The sequence below is a fragment of the Miniopterus natalensis genome, chromosome 19, assembly GCF_054644295.1.
Source record: "Miniopterus natalensis isolate mMinNat1 chromosome 19, mMinNat1.hap1, whole genome shotgun sequence".
NCBI lineage: Eukaryota > Metazoa > Chordata > Mammalia > Chiroptera > Miniopteridae > Miniopterus > Miniopterus natalensis.
In genome coordinates, this window is record NC_142099.1 from 28,070,551 (window position 1) to 28,092,939 (window position 22,389).

The window sequence follows — 22,389 nt, forward strand, 5'->3', positions numbered from 1 at the left end:
TTGTGAATTTGTCTTTTCTTTCAGTTCTATCAGTTTTTGCTTTATGTGTTTTGAAATTTTGCTATGTGCATACACATTTAGAAAAATTATGCCCTTGTGATGACTTGACTTTGTTATCACTATGACCCAGCCTTCCTCACGCCTGGTAATACTTATGGTTCTGGAGACTACCTTGAACTAGCGTAGCAATTCAAACTTTCTTTTATTAGTGTTTGCACAGTATATATTTTTCATCGTTTTACTTTAAACCTATGTTTCTCTACAAAAGGTAGGTTTCTTATTCACACCATATAGTTGGGTCTTGTTCTTTTATCCATTTTTACAATATCTGCCCTTTAACTGAAATCTGTAACACATTTAATGTAGTTATCAATATAGCTGGGTTTAAATCTACTGTCTTGTTGTTTCTATTATATTTGTCACATCTGTTCTTTGTTCTGTTTCTCCCTTTCCTGTTTTTTTAGATTAATTAAACTAAAAAGATGATTTCACTTTATGTCCACCACGGGTTTATTGTTCAAAACTCTGCATTTTATTTTGCTTTTTAGTGGTTGCTGGAGAGTTGCAATATTACCGATCTCCTGTGTAGTGTAAGAATATTACGACTTGAGAGTTCCCTTCCCCTCTTGTCTTTTCTGCTGTGTGTGTCATTCATTTTATAATGTGTGTTCTTTTCCCCTCTAGTTCTTTGAAGATTTCCTCTTTATCACTGGTTTTTAGCAATTCTGTTAGGATGCATCTTGGTTGATTTCTTTGTTTTTCTTTTGAGTTTCCTAGAATTTGTTATATCTGTGTGTTTCTATTCTGTTCTTTAAATTTGGAAAAATTTAATCACTACTTCTTCAAGTATTTTTCCATCCCTCCCTTTATTGATTTACAACTACTATTATACACACTGACATTGATGCTCTACTCAGTTCTTTTAAAGTTTTTCTTTTTTCCTTTATGTTTCATTTTAGTGGATCAATTGTATTGCTGTATCTTTAAGTTTACTAATCTTTTCTTCCTCTCTGTCTAACCTGCTATTCCACCCACTCTCTTTTTTCATTTTAGATATTATATTTCTCAACTCCAGAATTCCTCTTGAATTAAAAAAATATTTTCAACTTCTCCATTATGTTCATACTCCCCTTTACATTTTTGAATATATGAAGCATATTTATGATAGATATTTTAATATCTTTGTCAAATAATTTTATCACTTATCAATTCTGGCTCTGTTTTAATTAATTGGGTAACTGAATTTTTTCCTGGCTATGTTTACCTATTTGTTTTTCTGTTTCTAATTGAATGCAGACATCGTGAATTTTATTTTGAGGGTTGATGAATTCTGTTATATTATGTAAAGAGATATTTCGAGGCGGTAATCCTAACGGAGTTCTTAGATTTCATGACAGGTGAAGCTGGAATGTCGTCAGTGACACAATAGAACCACGTGGAATAAAAATATAAACTAACAAACTTGTGGCTCATCCATAAAGAACCAATTAGAAAGGTGCTGAGATTACTGGAGACACTGTGGAATGTTCTAGAAGGAGGAAATATGTGCCGTATCTTGTACTGTCTGCACAATGTGTAGATGTCAACCAAATTATTGTTGAATGAGCAAATCAATTAAGTTATAAATCTATTCTACACGGAGTGGGTAAAGAACACTTAGCTAAATACTTTTTTTACTCTTCCATCCTATTTTGTCTCTGCCTTTTCCTCCTTTCTAATATCGCCCCTTTTTTCTCCCTTTGTAACTCAAACGAGTTGGACAACTTCAGGCAGAGCAGATCCGTTAATGCTGAATGAAGTGCGGTGTTTCTTTTTCTTAGCATCCTATCTCCAGGCGGCTAAGCGCTGCCTTCCTCACTTGCTCCACCTGGCTGTGCGGATGAAAGGAGATCCTCTCTCTGGATTTATTGTACTCAGTGCCCGTGCCATAAGAAGTGCTTAATATTGGTTGGGTGTTATTTGTGTATGCCCCTCATGATTGGTTCCTCACTTAGGCATATCCCAAACTCCAAAATTACTCTAGGAAACGTTCACGACCCTGGCTGGGTAGCTTGGTCGGTTGGATTGTTGTCCTGATACACCAAGGTTGTGGGTTTGATCCCTGATCAGGGCACGTATAAGAATCAACCAGTGAACGCATAAATAAGTGCAACAACAACTCTCTCTCTAAAAAATATCAATAAAAATGAAATAAAAATCTTCCCTTTTATATCAATAGGTATTCCTTGTTTCTGTGCCATCAATGGTGTTAGGGAGCAGCAAAATGAAAAAAATAGTCATACTAAGGGGAAATTCCCCCCCTTCGTAAGGTTTTGTTTTTAAAAGAAGAATTTGTTACTGCTAAGGAATTAAACTCTAAATATATATCCATATGGCAAATACAGGTTGGGGGAGGCCATCTCTTTCATGAATGTCCAGGTTAGGAAATGCAGGGGGAAATACTTACCTGGCTTTTCAATTTAATCACTGAATAAATTTAATCAGTACTTTTAGGGTCGGGTTCAATTTCTATAATTTCTAGAAGTCAAAAAGACCAGGTCTAAATATTATCCTGTTGAAAACCATCAGAAATCAAATGCTTAAAAAATATTTATAACAACTACATTCAGAATGTTGCAGTGAGAAATATTTTTCTGTTTTAGAGGGAGGTGAGCAAAGCCTGGAAAGTCTGAGTCAGTCCGAGTGATGAAATGGGATGCAAATCCGAGCCCTTCTTCCTAGAACACGTTCCACTTTTTGGCCCCACAGCCCTCCTTGCTTAGGTTAGCAACCGTGCAGTGACCGCTTGCTCCTGTTTGCAGCCACGTGCGAAAGGGGTGCTGGTGGAGCTGAGCTGGCAAACGCAGCGAGGCCCTGGGATGTTTGACTTCTCAGAAAGTAGCCCCCTCTCCTTCCTCACCTGAGGGCAATGGCCCAGGCAGCCTTCGGCTTGGTCGCCCTACTGCAGCTGCTTGCTTTGGGAATGTCTTGCTCACTAGGTATTGGAGCAGTTGCAGCAGGCCATGCAGCCAAGCAGAAATACCACATTCTTTGTGGAAACCCCAGGTCAGCACAGTTTCTTCCCAGGGAAATTATAACCTTTTCTGCAGAGATTGGGATGTCTGAGTTAGAGAAAGGGGAAAGAGAAAAACAGTTTCTAGGGTCTCCTAAGCCCTTATGTCCTTCCAGAGCACCAGAGCTAAGATCACAAGTTCATTTGTTACACAAATACTGGGTCCCTTCTCTGGGGGTGGTTGAGAACTCAGGGTGTTTGCAAGCGCTGTGCCAGGGACATTGGCATCTAAGGAGCACATGCTTTTGGGTTCCCTGACTTCTTGCTCTTACCTCTGTGACTTTGCACAAGCTCATTCTTCTGTTTCAAATGACCGGTCTTCTCTCCACCTTTAAAGATTCAACTCTACAAAAAAGTAGCTCCTGAACTTCCCATTTCACACATACCTCTTTCCCCACCATTGCTAGTTGAACAGCTTCTTTGCTCTTACAGCCTCCAGTGTTTGCCTTCGACCTAGAGAGCAGGTAGGACTGTATCAAAGTTTCCATTTGGGTGTCTGTGTTTCCATTGCTCCTTGCCAGCAAGGAACATATTTTATTTATCACTATCTGGAGGGCTCAGGGTTCAGTTTAAAAGCTTTGTCAGAGACATATAAACTCAAACGTATTCTGCCCTTTACTAGCTTCATGTACTTTATTTCCTTTTCTTCAAAATGAAGATGTCTTGAAGGTTAATATAATTTATATATAATATGTATATTATATATATACATACATGTATATGTATATTCTTTAATTTTATAGAAACTTATTTTTTATTAAGTGAATGTTTGCTAAACATCAAGACCCTCTTTGAGGAACAGAAGGTGTCACAATAGCTACACAGGTTGAGGGGAGCTGTAAGAGAGAGGAAGGTGTAGATACAGAGCGCCCAGTCTTCCTGTGACATGAGTAGAGGAGGTGGTGGTGGGATGCTATGGACTGATTCTAAACGTTTATGTGTGAGGTCTTTCATGGTGCAGGTAGGCTGGGCGGTCACCTTCTTGTCAACTTCAGTCTTCTTTTCCACGGCTCTCTCCACCCCCACACTCCCCATTGCAATGTCCCAAGTCATCACCTGGAACATTACTAGAGTTTGTGGTCAGACATGATTTCAGAATAAGGTCTCAGGAGAAAGAACCTTTCTCTCTTTGTTCAGATCCAAGCTCAGCCATATTGCCCGGACCTGGACCCTGCCCTTTTCTTAGAGGATTTTAAATGGTTACTTTAGTTCTAACGCATTTTGATTTGTGCGGAAATATGGTCATCATATAGGCCTATTTCATGTCTCACTTACCTGAAGAGAAAAACAACTCTGGAGACTTTCAGTTCATGAGCACACCTGAGAAAGTATCAGTTTATGTGGCAGCATTTCTAGGTGTGAAATGAAGTAGTGGTTTAACATTACGCCTCTTTAGCTACACATTAAATAAGCATTCCTTGAAAATTCCTGACATGCCAGCACACATTTTTTCATATGCACTGTTTCTCTTCATTTTCACAGCATTTCAAGGTAGGTATTATTATTGCCACTTTGTAGAAAGAGTCCCAGAGGTAAAGTGACTCACCCAAAGGCACAGGGGAAGTAAGTGGAAGAGTCAGGATTTGAACCCAAGCCTGTCTGACTGTCAAGTTCAGTTTCTCCCCCTTAACTTCAGCTGTTTCCCCAGTGTTAAAATATACTTTGCACCAAAGAATTACAAATATTGAGCTCTAGTACAACCCTCAATTTCATAAATTTGGGGAGCCACGGACTCACTTGTGAACTGACAAAAGGCACACTCCTTCCTCTTAGGAAAAATGTATGTACATAGCAAATGTTGTATCTAATTTCTAGGATTAACAGAACCCTGAATCCTATTCATGAGCCTCAGGTTAAAAATCTCTGATCTGGTACAAATCATCAGTTTACTTATGAAGAAGCCAATACCCAGAGAGAGAGAAAGGAAATATTTAGTGAGTCAGGCCTTTTAAAACCTTAGTCCAATTTTATTTTACTTTTTGATGGGATCTCTCACACTGAACTGTACACTGAGTGGAAAAAAAACATGCTCAGGAAGAAAATGAAACTCAAGGTGAGGGAAGGTAACTGCTTTAATTATATAAACCCCAATATCTAGGCCCAAATTATTGCTGGCTGTGAGGGCATTGGCCCCCAAGGTGGAGGCAGAGCATGCTGGTGATTTTAACTCCTTCTGGTGTCTGTTAGTCCGGGAAGCCTGAATCCTCAAGGCACTTCACCTGCTACAGAGCAGCTTATGCACAGAGACGATCTGTGACATCAATATTCTAGCCTTGCCTTGCGCCCTATAGATCAATGGCTTGTTCTTATCTGACAGCGTCCACTGACAAATTTCCCTGGGATCGAAGAAGGAAGACAAGAAATTGCAGGTAGGATTTGCAGCTGGCTGGCATATTGTGCTTTTATTGAAAGGCTCTGCTGTCCCCACAATGCCTGGATCCCCCAAATCCAGGCAGTCAAGAGTCCTGGCATGCACGGGCATGTCCTAGGAAGGCCCTGTCAGTAAGTTTCCACTGTTCCACATTAGCTGGCTCCTTACTATATTGAAATAGCTTCAAGAGCTCTGCCTCTTATCCTGGCAATTCTGTATTTTTATGAGAGAATGGGCAGAGCAAATCCATGCCATGTGTAAATGCAGATCCATATACAGACTTGCCCTTAGGGCGGATGATGCAGACTGTTAGATTCAGAATTCACAAAAGGGGAAAAATGCATAAAGGTAGACTATGAGTATGAGTAATTGCACGAAAGCACTTCTCAGGTAAAATAAACTCTCATAAATTCTTATTGAGTAGGTGTCTGGGACTGTGTTAGGCGCTGGGATGTAAGAGTCAAGGCATTCCATGGAATATTATTCTGCCATGATAAAGGACATCCTGCCATTTGTGACCATGTGGACGACCTTGAGTATGTCACGCTAAGTGAGATAGGTCATACACATAAAGATAGGTACTGTATGATATCACATATGGGGAATCTTAAAAAAGACAAACTTGTAAGAAGAGAAGGTAAAATGGTGGTTACCAAAAGATGGGGTGTGTGTGGAGGGACAAGACAGTTGTTTAAAGGTCCAAACTCTGAAGGAGTAGAAAGTATTAGAGATTTAATGCACAATACAGTGAACATAGACATAAATATTTTATTAGAGACACCCACTTGCTTAGAGACTGAGAGTCAATAACTCCATCTACAAAAAAAAAAAAAAAAAAAAGATAATTAAAGTGATAGAGATGCTAATTATCACTATAATGGCAATCATATTACAATATAAAATGCACCAAATTAATATGTTTTTACATCTTAAATTTGCACAGTGTTATAAGGTCAAACATATTTCAATTAAAAAAAAAGAGTCAGGCATCCATCTATCCATCCATCCATTCTTTCGCGGGGGGGGGGGGAGGGAAGCTTATTCTAGGGTTTCTACAGAAGCACAAAAGAAATAAATGTAAATCAAATTAAATGATTAGGTAGGACACCCTACCCCAGGAGTTGACCACTAAGCTGAATTTTGAAATGGAGTGGGGCACTCAGGATAAATTGGAGACTGAGGCGGGATGACTGGGGCTTTTACTTAATGCAGAGAGTATATGATGCATGCACCCTGGCATGGATGCATGAACTAGCAGGGTGAGTTTGCTTTAATATTGCTGGAGTAAAGGATGTGTGTGATAGAGGAGGGGGGGCAGGGAAGGAAGAGATGGGAGAGTTATTCAGGGACCAGATCACATAGGGTTTTATGTGCTAAGCCAAGGAGTTTGAACTTCATCTTGAAAACTAAGGGGGACTATTGAAAGATTTTAATAGTGGAAGGATCAGGTTTATGGTTTAGACCGAATATTCTGTCTACAGGGAGGGGAATGTGTTGGAAAGGGACCAGACTCCAGGCTGAGAGATGAGTTGGGAGGCTGCGGCTGTAATCCAGATGGTATACAGAATAAAGCAGTGGCATCTGTTAAAGAGAGGAAGGCAGATATATTAAAAAAAAAAAAAAGACATTTAAGAGGTAGGCTATAAAAGGCTTGAACTATCAGTATGTAGAGATGAAAGGGAAAGAGGAATCGTGGATTCCGCTTGGGGCAGTTATTTGTAGGGTGGTGCCATTTGCCAAAATAATGAACGTGATCAGAGCTGTATATGGCAGGATATTGACTAAGGCAAAGTAATTAATACATTTTAGGAGACTTTGAATGTGTAGTTGGACGAATGTTCAAGTGGAGATTCCAACATTTTAAACATTACAAAAATATCTCAACTCTACAAATCTCATCTGAGAACAAAGACCAGAGGATCCTTTGCTGGTTGATGAAATGGAGATAAACATGGGGAGTAAGGAGAGAGAGTGAAGGCAATGCTGCTACAGGCCTCTAAGAGGCTGCCAGGGGACGTGCACCCAGGACACGCTTCAGGCCCCACGTGGAGAGAAAGGGGGAAGCAATCTGCCATTTTGAGAAAGTCTTCAGGACTTTTTGTGAGGCAACTAAGGATATAGACCTCTTTCTCTCTGACAGCCAAATAACCTGGTCCTGGTCCAAATGGACTACACATCAGAGCGTGGTATCAGATGACGTGTATATGTGTGTGTGTGAGTGTGTGTGTACACGTAAGAGCTGCTCCAACTAATTTCTTATTTATAAAATTGATTCACTTTCCAAAAAATGCTGTATGTTCTGAAATGCCATTTTTTTGCAACACACTGTGAGAGGGAACAATTACTGAACAATAAAATGGGACGTGTTACCTGGGATGAAATTGTGAGTTACAGATGATGTGAATGACAGGAGTCCACTGGAACGGCTTGGGCATAGTGGGCTGGAAGAGCAAAGTTGAAAATAAAGTCAAAACTGGAAGAGCCCTGGAAATCATGTAGTTCAAACATTTTCCCCTTTCCCAGACTCAACTCCATTTTACAGGTGAGGAGACTGAGGCTCAGAGAGGTGAAGTCACTTACCTGGGGTCACAGAGCGAATGAGTGACAGAGCTGTAATAAAATAAGTTAAAAATGGCAGAAGCAGCCAAGAGGTGGTTGAGTAAAGTCAAGAGTGATGTAGTAATAGCAGTCATTGTTATTAAAAAAAAACAATTTCCACTGATGAAATCCTTACTAGGCACCATTACAATAGTAATCATTACATATGCATTATTTTCTTTTAATACATGTGGCAGCTCTATGAGGTAAGTTCTAAGTTGTCACGGACTTTTGTTTTATCTTTAATTTGGCCATTCAGAATTGAATCTCCCTCTTTTGTTTGAAGAATCTGTCATTTTTAGAAGTGGACAGTGACCTTCACTGTAGAAGCTGGACACAGCAGGAAAAAAACAAAAAGAAATCTTCCCAACGATGATGGGCTGTGGAACCAGATTATGAGGTTTAATTCCAGTTCTGCACGTATAGGCATGCCATAGAGCTATCACAGGATTGGATCCAGGCCAACACAATAAAGCAAGTATGACCATGAAGCAAGTTGTAATCTTTTTGCTGGTGAAGGGTTTTATCTTCAACTTGTAAAACATGCAACAACTGGGAAGTGCAATAAAGCGAAGCACAACAGAATGGGGTGTGCTTTTACTAGCCAAGCTACTCACCTCTACAAGTTACTCTTCTCTACTGTACCTCAGTTTCCTCATCAGTGAAAATGGGGGTGACATACAGACTTCATAGAAGTCTTGTGAGTTAAGTGAGTTGATACATGGAAACAGAGAAAAGTGCCTGGCACATAGCTATCGTTGTCATAGTTCATTCCCCCGCCTCCCTTGCAGCGAGGGCATGGCCCCCATGACCTACATTCCACCAATCAGACACGTTCACTTCACAGCTGACAAGAAAAAGCAGAAGTTACCCCAAGAAACCCTTTTTAGAGCGTATTAAGCAGATGCAACAGCAGCGACTATATTTCTAGAGATATCAGAGGCAGCAGTGGATTTTACTGGTGCTTCCTGAGAACTCCCCAATATCCTCTAACAAATTTCTTTTCTCCTTAAATTATCATCTGGTGTCAATTTCTTCCATCTAAGAATGCTGACTCATTAAAGAAGATTTATTACTTTGGGGCTCTTAGTACTAAGAAATTCACTCACGGTCAAGTAGCTTGTGTATAATGAAACCAGGATGCTAATACAGGTTTTTCTCATTCCAAATCCTCACTTTTGAGCATGACGCTGTTCTGCCTCAGAGACTCATGGAATCCTAGATTATGAACATGAAGTCATGTAGTCTACCCTTCAGTGCAGGAGTCCCCTCTACAATGTCCTAACTGCTGGTCATCTAGCCTCTGAACCCTACCATGATAGGGGAATCAATATGCTTCAGTTTTGTCGGTTTTTGGACATCTTTTTGGTTGCCATTCTTTACACACACACACACACACACACACACACACACACACACAGTGACTGATGAATAAAAAACATAGCTTCAGTACATGCTGTTTTATCTGTTTCCTGTGACTGCTGTGGCCAGAAGTCTGAAGTCAAGGTGTTGGCACCATTGGTTCCTTCTAGAAGCTCTGAGGGAGACTCTGTTCAGGCCTCTCTCCAGCTTCTGGTGGCTGCTGGCTCTCCTTGGCGTGTAGTGGCATCACTCTAATCTCTGCCTCCATTGTCACATGGTTTTTCTCTTCTCTCTCTTTCTTTCCTGTGTCTGTGTGTCCAAATCTCCCTCTCCTTTTTCTTTCATCCACCAGCCACTGGATTAGGGCCTAACTGAATCCAGTATGACCTCATTTTAACTTGATTAAAACGGCAAAGCCTCTCTTTTCAAATAAGGGTCATATTCACAGGTACGGGGGATAGGACTTGAAGATATCATTCTGGGTGACATAATTCAACCCACAACTGTGATCAATAAAATTAAAATATAAAAATATTTCCTTTAAAACATGTCTGAGTTTAGCCATAAGAGAGAAGACATAGTTGGCTAATGTGAGGAAGAGACAGCTAGGGAAGTGAAAGGGCAGGGGGCTTGCAGGCAGATCTGTCTGCTGAAGGTGGGCCTGTCCCTCCCAGGGTAGACTGCGGTGGGTCTTAGAAAAGGCTCTAGCCCTGACAGACACCAGACACACACAGGTTGAAGCATAGCGTTTCTCTCCCTGGTCCCTCCCTTTCCCAGAGGTAACCACTGCTACACTGACTAAAGACAAGGGGGCGCAGATGTGCTCAAGAACTGCTGATTTCAGTAAACTGCTCGCTTTCACTAGGGCTTGAGAGAGTTTTGTGATTCATTGCTCAGGGTATGTAGGAGTCCAGGGGTTGGGGCTGGCATATCAAATCTGCCTCATAAGGGGCCTGGAAAGGACCAACACCCCCAGTGTCCCTGACCCTTTTCCATATGTACTCCTGAGTCCCTTCCTCCAACATGCATGCAAGACACATGCATGCACACATACTTGTGCATGCACATGCATGCTTACTTGATATATCTAAGCTCTGTTGCATCCTTGAAACCCCTGGGCTTATCAAACTCACTGCCACACCATAAACTTTTAAAAATAGAAACCCAAGCCCTCTCTTTATTTTGACCAAGGAGAAGGAAAATACAATCTCCTCTTTCAGGAAAAATAAAGTTTAGAGTTTTAAATAGGAAGAGTAATCAGAAAAATAAGAGGAAACCGGATGCCAAAAACAAGTATAGAAGTATTTTGCAGAACATAGACATCTGCACATAATTTTATACACTGTTCAGCCACAGAACAGGGGCACATTTCAGAGTGATGAAGACCACTTTTTTTTATTTCCATTCCCCCCTCTCTGGGACGGATACTAAATCATGATGTTCAGCTTTCTGACCTATGGTAGATTTCAGTTACTACAACTTTGGGTTATAATGGGGTCCTCAGTTTTCCTCCCCAGGCCTGCATCTAAAACCAATTGCCCTGCTTAGCCCCCCAGATCCTCCTCTCTGGTCTGGCAGGGTAGAGTTAGAAGTCTGGGGGTTGCCCCCCCCAGCATACTCTGAGACTGCCCTCCCTCAGGGGTTCCTCTCTCCCACCCACCAGGAAGAGGGTCCCTTTCTACCTGATTTTACAAATGCCTCTCAGGGCAGACAAACCTCTTACACTGACTTTAGTCATCGCATCTCTCTTTCTAGAGGTCTCTACAGCTTTGGATTATTAGCTTTAATTTTGCCCCTGAGAAAAGGTTTATTTTTCTGAAACACATTCATCAGTATTATTAAGGCTGGTTCTATCCCCTAAGCTAATATGCTGATCTAGTGTCTTTTTCTCCCCTGAGTCCCCCTTCCCGTGCAGAAATAACCACTCTTTAAAACCCTGTGTCTTGAAGATTTGTTGGCCACACTTTCCAAACGCAAAGTTGGAATACATGGTCTGACAAGGTGATAGAATGTTTGGAATTGGGCTGACCTAGAAAATTCAGGACATGCGGCTATCATACATAATGACCAACAGGCCTAGATAACACATGCTATCTTCCCCGAAGCCTGTCTGCATCATGACAGCTTCATTTGATGGCCCAAGATAGCCTGTCTCTTCCTGTTTGGGGTCACCCCGTTAGTAAATCCCATTTCCTCTCGAAGGGAGGGGCACTGCTTTAGCTGCGGAGCGGGGATAACTGACAAGCTGTGTATCCAGCTCCACCCACGTCTACAGATCAACTTGGCTGTACACGGAGGGGGGGGTATGCTCCAGGATCTTGTACCAGCCTCGCCACATTGAAACTCAGACGGAGAGAAACTGGCAGTCTCTCTTCCAGCCCGTTTGCGTGCGCTAACATTTATGGGGTGGGGATGAAGACTCTATTTGGGGAATAAAAGAAAGGAATTTTGCCTCTGGAGCAAATGAGAACAAAAGGTGGGTGCAAGCCTGCTTTTTTCGACTGAGATGAGGAGCTGAAATTGATATTCCCGACAGAGAGAGCTACAGGACTAGTTTCCTGAGGAAGCTTTGTGAAAATCTACGTATGAGTTTTTCTGTTTTTAAATATATCTTTATTGATTTCAGAGAGAGGAAGGGAGAAGGAAAGAGAGATAGAAACATCAATGATGAGAGAGTCATTGATCGAGCCCACAACCCGGGTATGTGCCCTGACTGGGAATCAAACCTCGATCTCCTGGATCCTAGGTCGAAGCTCAACCGCTGAGCCACGCCAGGCCGGGCTATGTATGAGTTTTGTTGCATAGAGTCCAGGTGCTCAAGTAGAAGACAGGATTTAGGAGAGGGCCTCTCTTTTACTTTCTGGAGTTCAGGCACCTCTGGGATTTATGGCTTGGGAAGTGCCCATAAAGAGCTCCTACTATGGAGTGTCTATGACCCCTAAATTCATATGGTGAAACTCTAACCTCCCTGTGGCTGTACTGGAGATAAGGTCTTCAAGGGGTGATTTAGGCTAACTGAGGTCATGAGGGTCGAGCCCTGATCTGATAGAACTGGTGTCCTCATAAAAGAGGCAGAGACACTAGAGAGCGAGCCCTCTTTCTCTCTCTCTGCCATGTGAAGACAGCGAGAAGGTGGCCACATACAAGCCAGGAAGAGAACCCTCATCAGGAATGGAACCCGGTTGGAACCTGGATCTTGGACTTTCCTGCTTTCAGAACTGTGAGAAATTCAATGTCCATTGTTTAAGCCGCCCAGTCCAACTTCTTCTGTTATGGTAGCCCAAGCAAACGAAGACAGCACCTTTCTCACAGACAGGCCACAGAGGCACGGCAGGGTAGAGTAGGAAGGCTCTGGAGCTAGGCCGAGTGGATTTGTATCCTGTTCTGATACTCACTAGCTCTGCAACACTGCAAGTCACTTGATTTTCCCATCTGGTAAATGGGTCTAATACTTGAAGGTTAAGTGAGTGAACAGTTGTCAAGTGCTTAGAGGAGTGACTAGCATGTAGAAAGTCCTCAGCAAGTGTTTGCTATTATTGGTTTGCTATAATTTTGTCGTTGCTGTGAGAAAGAAATTCAGAGTAGGGTGCCATCAGTGGAATTATTTTTGAGCTCATTGCCTATCTTCCTGAGGCTCCCACAATCTGCATAAGCTTTTACAGGGGGCATTGAGGATCTGTCATCAATCAGTTGATAAAAGTCTTTGCCCATTTGGGCGCAAATATTAATGTAATCTCACTTCTAGCCACCGGCTGATGAGGCCTGTGTGCGGCAGTGTGACATATAATGACTGTGTCCCAGCGCTGCACGCAGAGGGGCCCGCTGGCTTCTCGCTCAGGTCCCCGCTTCCCTCTTCTTGCGGGACAGAGAGCACGTGCGGCAGCCTCCCCTGCCGGTGGGCACCCCTGTGCGACAGAGGCCGGCCAGCAGAATGGGCGTGGGAGCGACGTGTGCCGCACCCAGCGTGGCCCGTGAAAACTTCCCACGAGGCCATCTCGTACTTTCCCGGGAGGACTGAGCATCCCTCTAAAGAATTACGCCCAGGACTTAAACGCGGCAGAGCCTCCGTTTGTCTGATTCCTTAAATAATTGTCGACTGTTCCCCCGACTCACGAGAAAGAAGCTTGTGCTGTGTTTGTGCTGCACATTTTTGAAGGGTCATTGGCTACTGCAGTTAGTCTAATATACTTCAAATACTATGAACCTCTCACAAGCATAAAATGCGTCTTTCAGGATTCTTCGAAAGGGCTGTTTTCTCACAGCATCGCGAGGCAGCTGATGCTGGAGCAAGCGGGGCCCACCGGGCTTCCTCAGAAGCGCTTCTCTATTTCTCCTGCACTCTTTCTTTCTACCTGCTCAGTGCAGAGGTTCTTCCCTTCCCGTGGACACAAGCGAGGGTAAACCTCACGATTTTGCTGGTCACTTCTAGGAAAGACAAAGTTCTATGTTTATTTAAAGACGCAAACAGAGTCGATTTGGTGATTATGCATTTCTATCCCTTGTAAAAACCATGGCTTCCCCTTCATGGAAGGGTCACATTCGCTCCTTTGTCTCCTCCTTGCCCAGATGTGTCTCCCCCCTTGGGGACGATGGTGTGGGTGGCTTCTTCTCTCTCTTTTTTATCTGAACCTCCTGGTGTAAAATGGACTATGGGGGTGGTGATGTCAGGGCTGTGAGGATGATAGTTGCCTTATAGATAGTGCTAGACCTGAGAGATACATGTTTTTATCTGTTTCTTTCTTGAGGCTCCTTTCTCCGTTCTTCTGAGACTTCCCATCACTGGCAGTGTGTCACCTCCAGTTCTTTAATCTGGGTCTATGCTCCTCTATCCCAATCTTTTCCTCCTAATCCTTAAGGGTCCACGATGCACCTCCAGATTATCTCGAGGTCTCAGCATTCTTTCAGGGGAGCTATTGTGAGAAACATTTGAAAAACTCCAGTTCTGAGTCTCTTTGCTGTTCTTTGATCTGCCAAAGTTTATTTCTTGCTGGTTAGGTGAACAGTGAACAATCACAGAAACCCTCCTTTGTTTTACCACGGGAACAGTTAGCCAGTTTATCTTTTGTTCTCTTGGTTTCCAGAATGGGGTGAAGATATCAGTCCACCACAGCACCCTTCCCCCACATCCAGTCACCAGGACACACATCAAGCCCACTGAGTATTCTCATTTAGTCTCTGAAGTTAGGTGAAGGCCAAGCAGGGACACTCACAGCACCACTCTCCTCACAGAGATCCTCACCCCTGATCTCTCCATTTCCATTCTCTGGATCCTTGTAGATCCTTAATGTGGGGGAGGAAGTCCAAGAATCCTGACACTGGTTCTTACCATTGCCTCTAAAAATTTGCGTCCTGATTGTGTATCTGAACCTGGTGTTTAATATAATTGTAACTCAGGCAAAACTTCCAATTTAAGATCCTGCTACAAAGAGGTTAAGTGAGCTATAAGTCAAAAACTAGGGCACGGAGCTCTGGGCCTCAGCATGTAGGCAGCTAGTGAAACAATGAACAGAAATTAGGATTTATTAATTCATTCAACAAATGTTTGTCGAGTCTTCATTATATAACAACTTCTGAGAAAGGATTAGAGGTAGAGTGAAGTAAAAAACATACATAGTCACTGCCTTCATGCAGCTTATAGCCCAGGTAGGGACACAAATATTCATTAAATAATCACACAGAATAATCTATAATTTAAAATAGTGATAATTGTATGAGAGAACATTATAAAATGTTATAAGAGAGAGTAAAAGAAATATCTGGTTTAGATGGGAGTATTTTTAAGGAAAAGTCATTAAGAGGTGGAGGTGGCCAGGTGAAAATTTGTGAGAAGGGTGTTCCAGGGAAAAGGAAGATCATCCTCAAAGTCTGTGAAGCTATAAATAGCACAGCAAATTTGAAGAATTAGCAGAAGACCGGAGCCAGTGTTCCCAAAGGAGATTAGCCATGCTGCGCCTTAGAAGCCGCGTAGAATGTTTGGACTTTAATCCTTAGGGCAATAGAATCCTATTAGAGGCCTTTACAGAGGGGAGCAAGGGATCAGATTTGTGCTTAGAAATGATTACATTAATTGCTGCAAAGAGAATGAATTGGGACTAGGAATAAGCCTAGAAGAGACGCCTTTGTGGTAATCCAAAAGGGAGGTGCTTTCAACTAGACATGGCAATTGAGATAGAAAGTAGAGGGTTTACTTGGGATATATTTTGGAGATATAAACAAAAGGACTTGGAACTGAATTGGAAAGGGGAAAGGAAAGTGCTAAGGGTGACTACTAGGTTTCTGGCATGTACAAAATGGAAACAGAGCCCTGCAGGGTGTGGCTCAGCGGTTGAGCATCAGCCTAGGATCCAGGTGATCCGGGTTCAATTCCAGGTCAGGGCACATGCCCGGGTTACGGGCTCTATTCCCAGTCGGGGGCGTGCAGGAGGCAGCCGATCAATGACTCTCTCATCATGGATGTTTCTATCTCTCTCTCTCCCTCTCCTTTCCTCTCTCTGAAATCAATAAAGATATATTTAAAAAACAAAAACAAAACCCCCAAAAATCCAATATGGGAACAGAGAATCCATTTACTGATAAGGGAGCCCTGGTTAGGGACCAATATTTATTAGGTGGGAGGGAGAAAAGGAGTTCAGTTGAAGACGTTGGATTTGAGGAGTCTGGGATGCCTAACAGAGATGCTAAAGAGACAGTTGTAGATATGGGTCTGGAACTCACAAGAGAAGTGTGAGTTGGAGATAAAAATCTGAAAATTGGTGGCATACACTTGTCATTTAGAAGTTGCATAGTGAAGGAGGAGGAGCCAGTGAAGTGAGAAGAAAACCAGGAGCGTCTGGCATTATCAGAACAAATATATCAAGAAAGAATGGGTGGCTAAGTGCTTGAGATGCTGTTGAGATATCAGGGAATGAAAGGAATTAAAATGCATCCATTGGATTTTGCAATACTGGAGCCATTATTGACCTTAGTCAAAACATTTAGGGGGGGATGGTAGTGTCAGAAGCCAGAGGAAAAGAGTTTGAAAAAAAAGCTATTAAGTAGGTAGCAATCTTTTTTCAACATGAAATATTGGAATTACAAAGTTCATGATCACATTATCAGAAAGTGAGATTCGGAAAGTAGGGAATGGACGTAAGTCGATAAGCCTACCAAACGAAGCCAGGGCAAAATGCTGCCCCGAAGTAATAAAGACCAATTCAGAGCAAAAGGATCCTTAGTGATTATTTAATCGAACCAGAACTCTTTAGATGAGTAAGCTGAGTCTGAGAAATGACCTTGCGGAGGTCACACAGTGAGAGAATGGCTGAGCCAGGATTCGAACCCAGTCCACACCCCGAGTCCATTGCTCTTTCTGCTACGTTGCCTCCTGTGTTCTGCGTATTCCAGGCAGGAGACTTAGGCAGAGGACCATGGCTCAGCTGCCAGGAAGCACCTGACACTCCCTTCTAGGTGATCATTGGAGCAGACTTAAGGGACCTGTAACTCAGCGGCAGGCAGCCAGGGTCAGAAATAATCAAGCCTCAGCCACGTGCTCTCTCGGCACCTGGCCGTGTGCTCCCGAAGCCGCCTGTCTCCCCGAGTTGCTCGGCCAGCTCTCCCTCAGTCCTCCAGTGGCAGGAGGGCTTCATAAATGACATTTGATTATGCTCAACACAGCAGCCAGGGGCTGTACACCAGCTTCAATAAAGACAGCAAATACTAGCGATCTCCGTAAAACACGGGAGCCCGGGGGGAATGGAATCGAAACCTTAATGTAGAGATCCACGGCCACTAAGGCAAATGACAGCAAAATGTGAACAAATTGAAAAACCAATAATAATAAAATTCCTTGTGCTGCCTGCAAGGCCTCTGCTTCCCAACATCACCCCAGGGAGCAGAGCCAGCTCCCCATGGGGTCAGCGGAGGCTGTCAGAAGCCTGCTCGCCGGGCCTCTCAGCTGGAGTCACGGTGGCTGAAATAGTTTGTGTTCAATCGGCTTTGAACCCTCTAATTCTGCCCTAATGCCTGAGGGGAATCAGAGGCAGATTTAGCCTTACTCCCAGGCCAGGGATATTCTGTAAGACATATGAATTTGGATTTTTTTCCCCCTCAATTAGGACCACATTTTGAATGAAATTTTAGTGCTAGGAGAGAGATCATTTTATTTTAGCCCTACCCCCCACCCCCTTTTTATTCACAGAAACTAAGAGCCAGAGAAATAGGAGACTTTGTCCCCAGCCACACAGCTGGTGACAACGCTTGAACTGGAATCTGGGCCTCTGAATCCTCACTCCCTGCTCCCAGGCAGACGCAGTGAAGGGGGACTTGCTGTTAAACACGGAGCTAAATATAGATGTGCTTTTTCATTCCAGGGGAGTCACAGGATTTACCTCAGGGGAAAATGTATTCTTTTGTTTAGGAACATACTTGAATGGCTGTTGGGTTTTTGGTTTGTTTGTTCTTGTCAGAAAAGGCACGGACTTGTGGAAATTAAATCAAGTGTGTAAAACCACACAGTAAAGTTAAAGTGTGTTCTCCGCTGGGCTGAGGGTGGTTCTGCCGTGTTGGGATCGGAGATCGTGAGTGAGGGCGCAGGCTGCCTCTGGGGCAGGGTTAGGTTGGGTTCTCTCCTTGTGGGAGAGGGGGAGCGAGCTAGACTGAGTGAGGACTGGCTGTGGGCTCTACAGACAGACAAGGAGTGGAGCAATGGTCCCTCTTGCAGTGGAGGTGGTTCTAGAACTTTTCTAGGCAGAGTGCCTGACATTCCCCTGGCCTCCCCTTCACTGAAAGGCTTGTTTCACAGCGTTAATGGTGTTGGGGGGAATGAAAGCCACTGTGTGGGCCTCTGTGCAGTGGAGAGGAGAGCGGCCTCTGAGACCACCTCCTTGGAGACTGAGGCCAATGAGTGATAACATCATGGAAAGAGAGAATTGCATCCCAGGGTTCTGGAGGCTGACAAGCAAATGGAAGCCTCAGGGAGACAAGGCAAGGGTGGCCGAGAGCCAGGAGGCTGCAGAGGGTGGGCAGCTTGGGCCTCTGGAGCAGGGGTGGGGAACGTCAGGCCCGCGGGCCGTATACAGCCTGTGAAATCATTTGGCCTGGCCCTGCCAAGGCAACTGTAGGTGAGACTCGAAATTCAATAAATCTAGGAGCTTTTTTCATAGCTAATTTTTAAGTTGATAATTGTATATGGCCCACGAATAATGTTATAAAGATCCAAATGGACCTTGGCAGAAAAAAGGTCCCCCACCCCTGCTCTGGAGGATGGACTTGAAACAAAATCAAACCTACTGGGGGAAGGTAAGGCTTGAAAGGATGGTGGGCCTGGGGTAAAAAGTGGGAGAAACTAGGTTTTGCTTTAGGAAACTAGAAATTGTCCAGGTGGTATCAGAGGTGACCCTGGCTTTGGGTACTTGGTTAGTAATTTTTTTTTGCAATCCTCACCCAAGGATATTTTTTCCATTGCCTTCTCAGAGACAGTAGAACCAGGGGGGGGGGGGGGGGGGGGAGAGAGAGAGAGAGAGAAATATTGATATAAGAGAGACACACTGAATGGTTGCCTCCTGAATGTGCACCAACCAGGGCCGGGGATGGAGCCTGCAATTGAGGTATGTGCCCTCGGCTGGGATTGAACCCAGGACCCTTCAGTCCCCCTGCCAATGCTCTAACCACTGAGCCAAACCAGCTTGAGCTTGGTTAGTCATTTAACTTTACTGAACTTCACTCTCCTCATGTCAAAATAGATTCAATTATATTTATTGAAGTTATTGTTCTGATTCAATGTGATAATATGTTAAAATGCTATAGAAACAGAACATTATTTAGCTCTCTTTCTAGGTGATCTCAACCCCAGAGCTCACCTTGGTGTAGTAACTCAGCACCTCTCCGCCCTGGACCCCACACTTATCTCAGCTGCCAAATCATTTCAAAGAGCGGAGGAGCAAAGGGTTATGGTTAAAGAGGGGATCCCCCTTCCTCAAGGAGCTTCATGCTTCTCCTTTAATCTTCCTTTTTACTTAGGGTTCCTGAATAAAAGATCGAGGAGCTGAAATCTTCCTTCTTTTGCATTTTGAGGTTAAGATTCCAGAGATATCCATAGTGGGGAAAAATCATGAAAAAGTAAGGCTGTCCTAATCACCAGGCACTTATTTATGACCGAAAGCACGAGAAAAGACTGGAGGAAAAACTGGGAATCAGAGAAGGTCCAAACCTATTTTACTGGGAATTCTCTGGAGCTTGTGGAAAAACACAATTGTATTTTGAGCTGTGTACATCTCATTTCACTGTTTAAGGAAAATAGCAGGTCCGGGCCACAGGAGGCTCAAACAGAGAGAAGGGGCCTTGGGGTATAGACATACTCAATACTGTGACCTTCTCAAATATAAACATTCCAGAGATGAATAGTTTATGACTTCTGCTGGTGCCTGAGATAGCTTCATAAACGAATGAATTAGATTTGGCCACAGTAAATACCAACTGCAAGAAATCTGCAAGGCCAGCTGAGGGAAAACAAGGGAATGGAAGCTTCTAGTTGTCTTTATAACAAATGTAATTATTTCTTATTTGAAGCCTATGTAATATATAATTTTCATGTTGTAGTTTAAGTCTGAAGAAAGAAAAAGACCTGTGCTCTTTGTGGCTGATACTTCAGATTGTCTACTCGATACCCCTTCTCTCTTTTTCTTTAATAATTCAACTCTGACTTTGTTGAGGGTGGTCGGGAGCCCAGGCATTTCCCAGCCCCTCCTTGCACATAGGGGTGCTGAATGGAGCAGCTCCTGCCAGGGAGATGTAAATGGAAGTCACTGGATGGAACATCTGGGAAAGCTCTTGGAAAGGTAAAGATTCAACTGAATCTCACCTACTCCACCCCCCCCCCCCCCCTTGCTCTTTGCTTTTCTAGTCTTTTATAGGAATTGGAGCTGGGAGGCTTGTGACCCTGAGGGTGACAGTTGATCACTGAGGTGGCTGAGCAGAAACACAAGGCACCCTGTCTCTGCTGGCATCTTTGAGCCACTGCACTCTTCCTCAGCAGTCTACCTCTGGACTTCTATTTGCATAAGAAAAATTAACCCCTTACTGTCTCTGTGATTTGTCTCGTGAAGCCAATTCTAACCGATAGAGTAGTAATTTTAAATTTCAAGGAGAAATTTGAGCATGTGGAGAAAAGTGAGAAGTACCCACTTTAGCAGGTTCACCATGACGTCCTCTGAGGGATGCACAGGTGGAATCAGGCTGGCGTCTAGGATTCCCCTTGGACCTGAGCACCCTCAGCCCAAGGTATGGTTGCCAACGAGAAAAGGCTGCCTCCTCCTGGACCTTTACTTCATGTCTCTGCTGGAATTAGAGAGGCAAGTCAACTGTAGACCTCTCAATTAACCTGCAGGGTGAAATGGTCTATAAAACAATGGAATCTGAACTCACACACATGAACTAAACCCCAAAGCTAAACCTTTTACTGTCATCTTTGAGAAGATTGCAGAAAGATAGTCATACCTGTCTGGTGGCAGCTTCAGAAGCAATATTAGGTATTTTCATGCTAAACATGCAGTAGACACGCCACAAAATTTTGTGAGGTGTGGTGGAATTGAGAAGTCTCTTTAGAATATTCCAGACATATTACCAAATATGGATCATTGAAGACTCAAGGGTATCTGATTATTGAGACAGATTGAACCCAAACTCTATTCCAATAGGGTCAAATGCTCCAGCTATGCTGACATTAACTGTTCTTCCTACAGGGCAAAGTTGCCATTAGGTCAGTGAGGTCTGGGTGATACCTCTCTACTTTTACGTGGTAGGAGGTAACTTGTGGTCAGTTTTGTAAGTGGAGTCAAGTTTGAAAGGCACAAAGGAAGCGTGCCAGATGCATAAAGAATATTTTGTGAAGTGAATTAAAGCCTCTTCTCCATTTTATTTAATTTCTACTTTTCCTCTGTCAAGTTACCTATCTGCTTTGTAAATATTTACAGCTCACATTTCCTTAAAAAGAGCATGCTATTGGCAATTATTTGTAGCCCTTGAGAACAGACCAGGCAGCCCCACAGAACGGCAAGGAAAACACCAGCATTTGAGTAGTCAGTGGAGGCATTCATGGGTAAAGGAAGCAAAGTAAAAGTGCAAAGCTTGCACAAGCTTTTGAAATAGCCTGGAAAGTGATGATCTTTCTGACTGCCAAGCTCGGCCTGAATGACATGGCGAAGGTAAATACACTAACAAATTGTTCTCCAAATGTGGCTGTGAGGTGACTTTTTTTGAAAGAAGCATATTGGAGATAAAATGAGGCGAACTCTTAATGTTCTGCTCCCGGCCAAGTTATTATGAGTTGCTTTATAGCAAACAGCACCAGGAGTAGTGTCCTCAGGCAACTTCTCTGATGTTGCCCCCAGAAATCTAATTTACAGATCTGATGAAGACCCATAGAAAGGGCAGCCATTATCTGAACAACCCCCATCCTCAAAGACCTTTCTCTCTCTCTCTCTCTCTCTCACACACACACGGAATTAAAATTGATCTTCAATGTTTTGGCAGCCACAGGAGGCTTCAGTCCCTCCAGCAGCATTTCCCATAGAAGCCATTCCTTATCAGAGCAGGTCAGCATCAGCAATCTCTCAGATAAATAATTTATATGGGGAACTAATAAAATAATAAAGTACTTCAGGGGCTGGTAATAAGCAGGCAGACTCAGGGCCTCCTGGGGACACTCAAGAAAAGGCACACATCTACTGGTTCTCTGTATAATTCCTCACTGCCTCCACTCTGTCCCCTCACCATGGAATATTATTTCCTAACTGTACTTTCTTATGCTTTAAACTTACTTAAATCCACCCCCTGCTCCAATGACCAGCTAGCTCATCTCTCTTCTTTTTGATGTAGTCTTTCTTGTCCCTCCAAATCTAATCTCTCTCTCCTTCAAATGTCCATACTAATGTTTATGTGACTAGATCCATAGTACAGTTGACCCTTGAACAACACGGGGTAAGGGACACCAACATCTCCCTCCCTCATAGTAAAAAATCCACATATAACT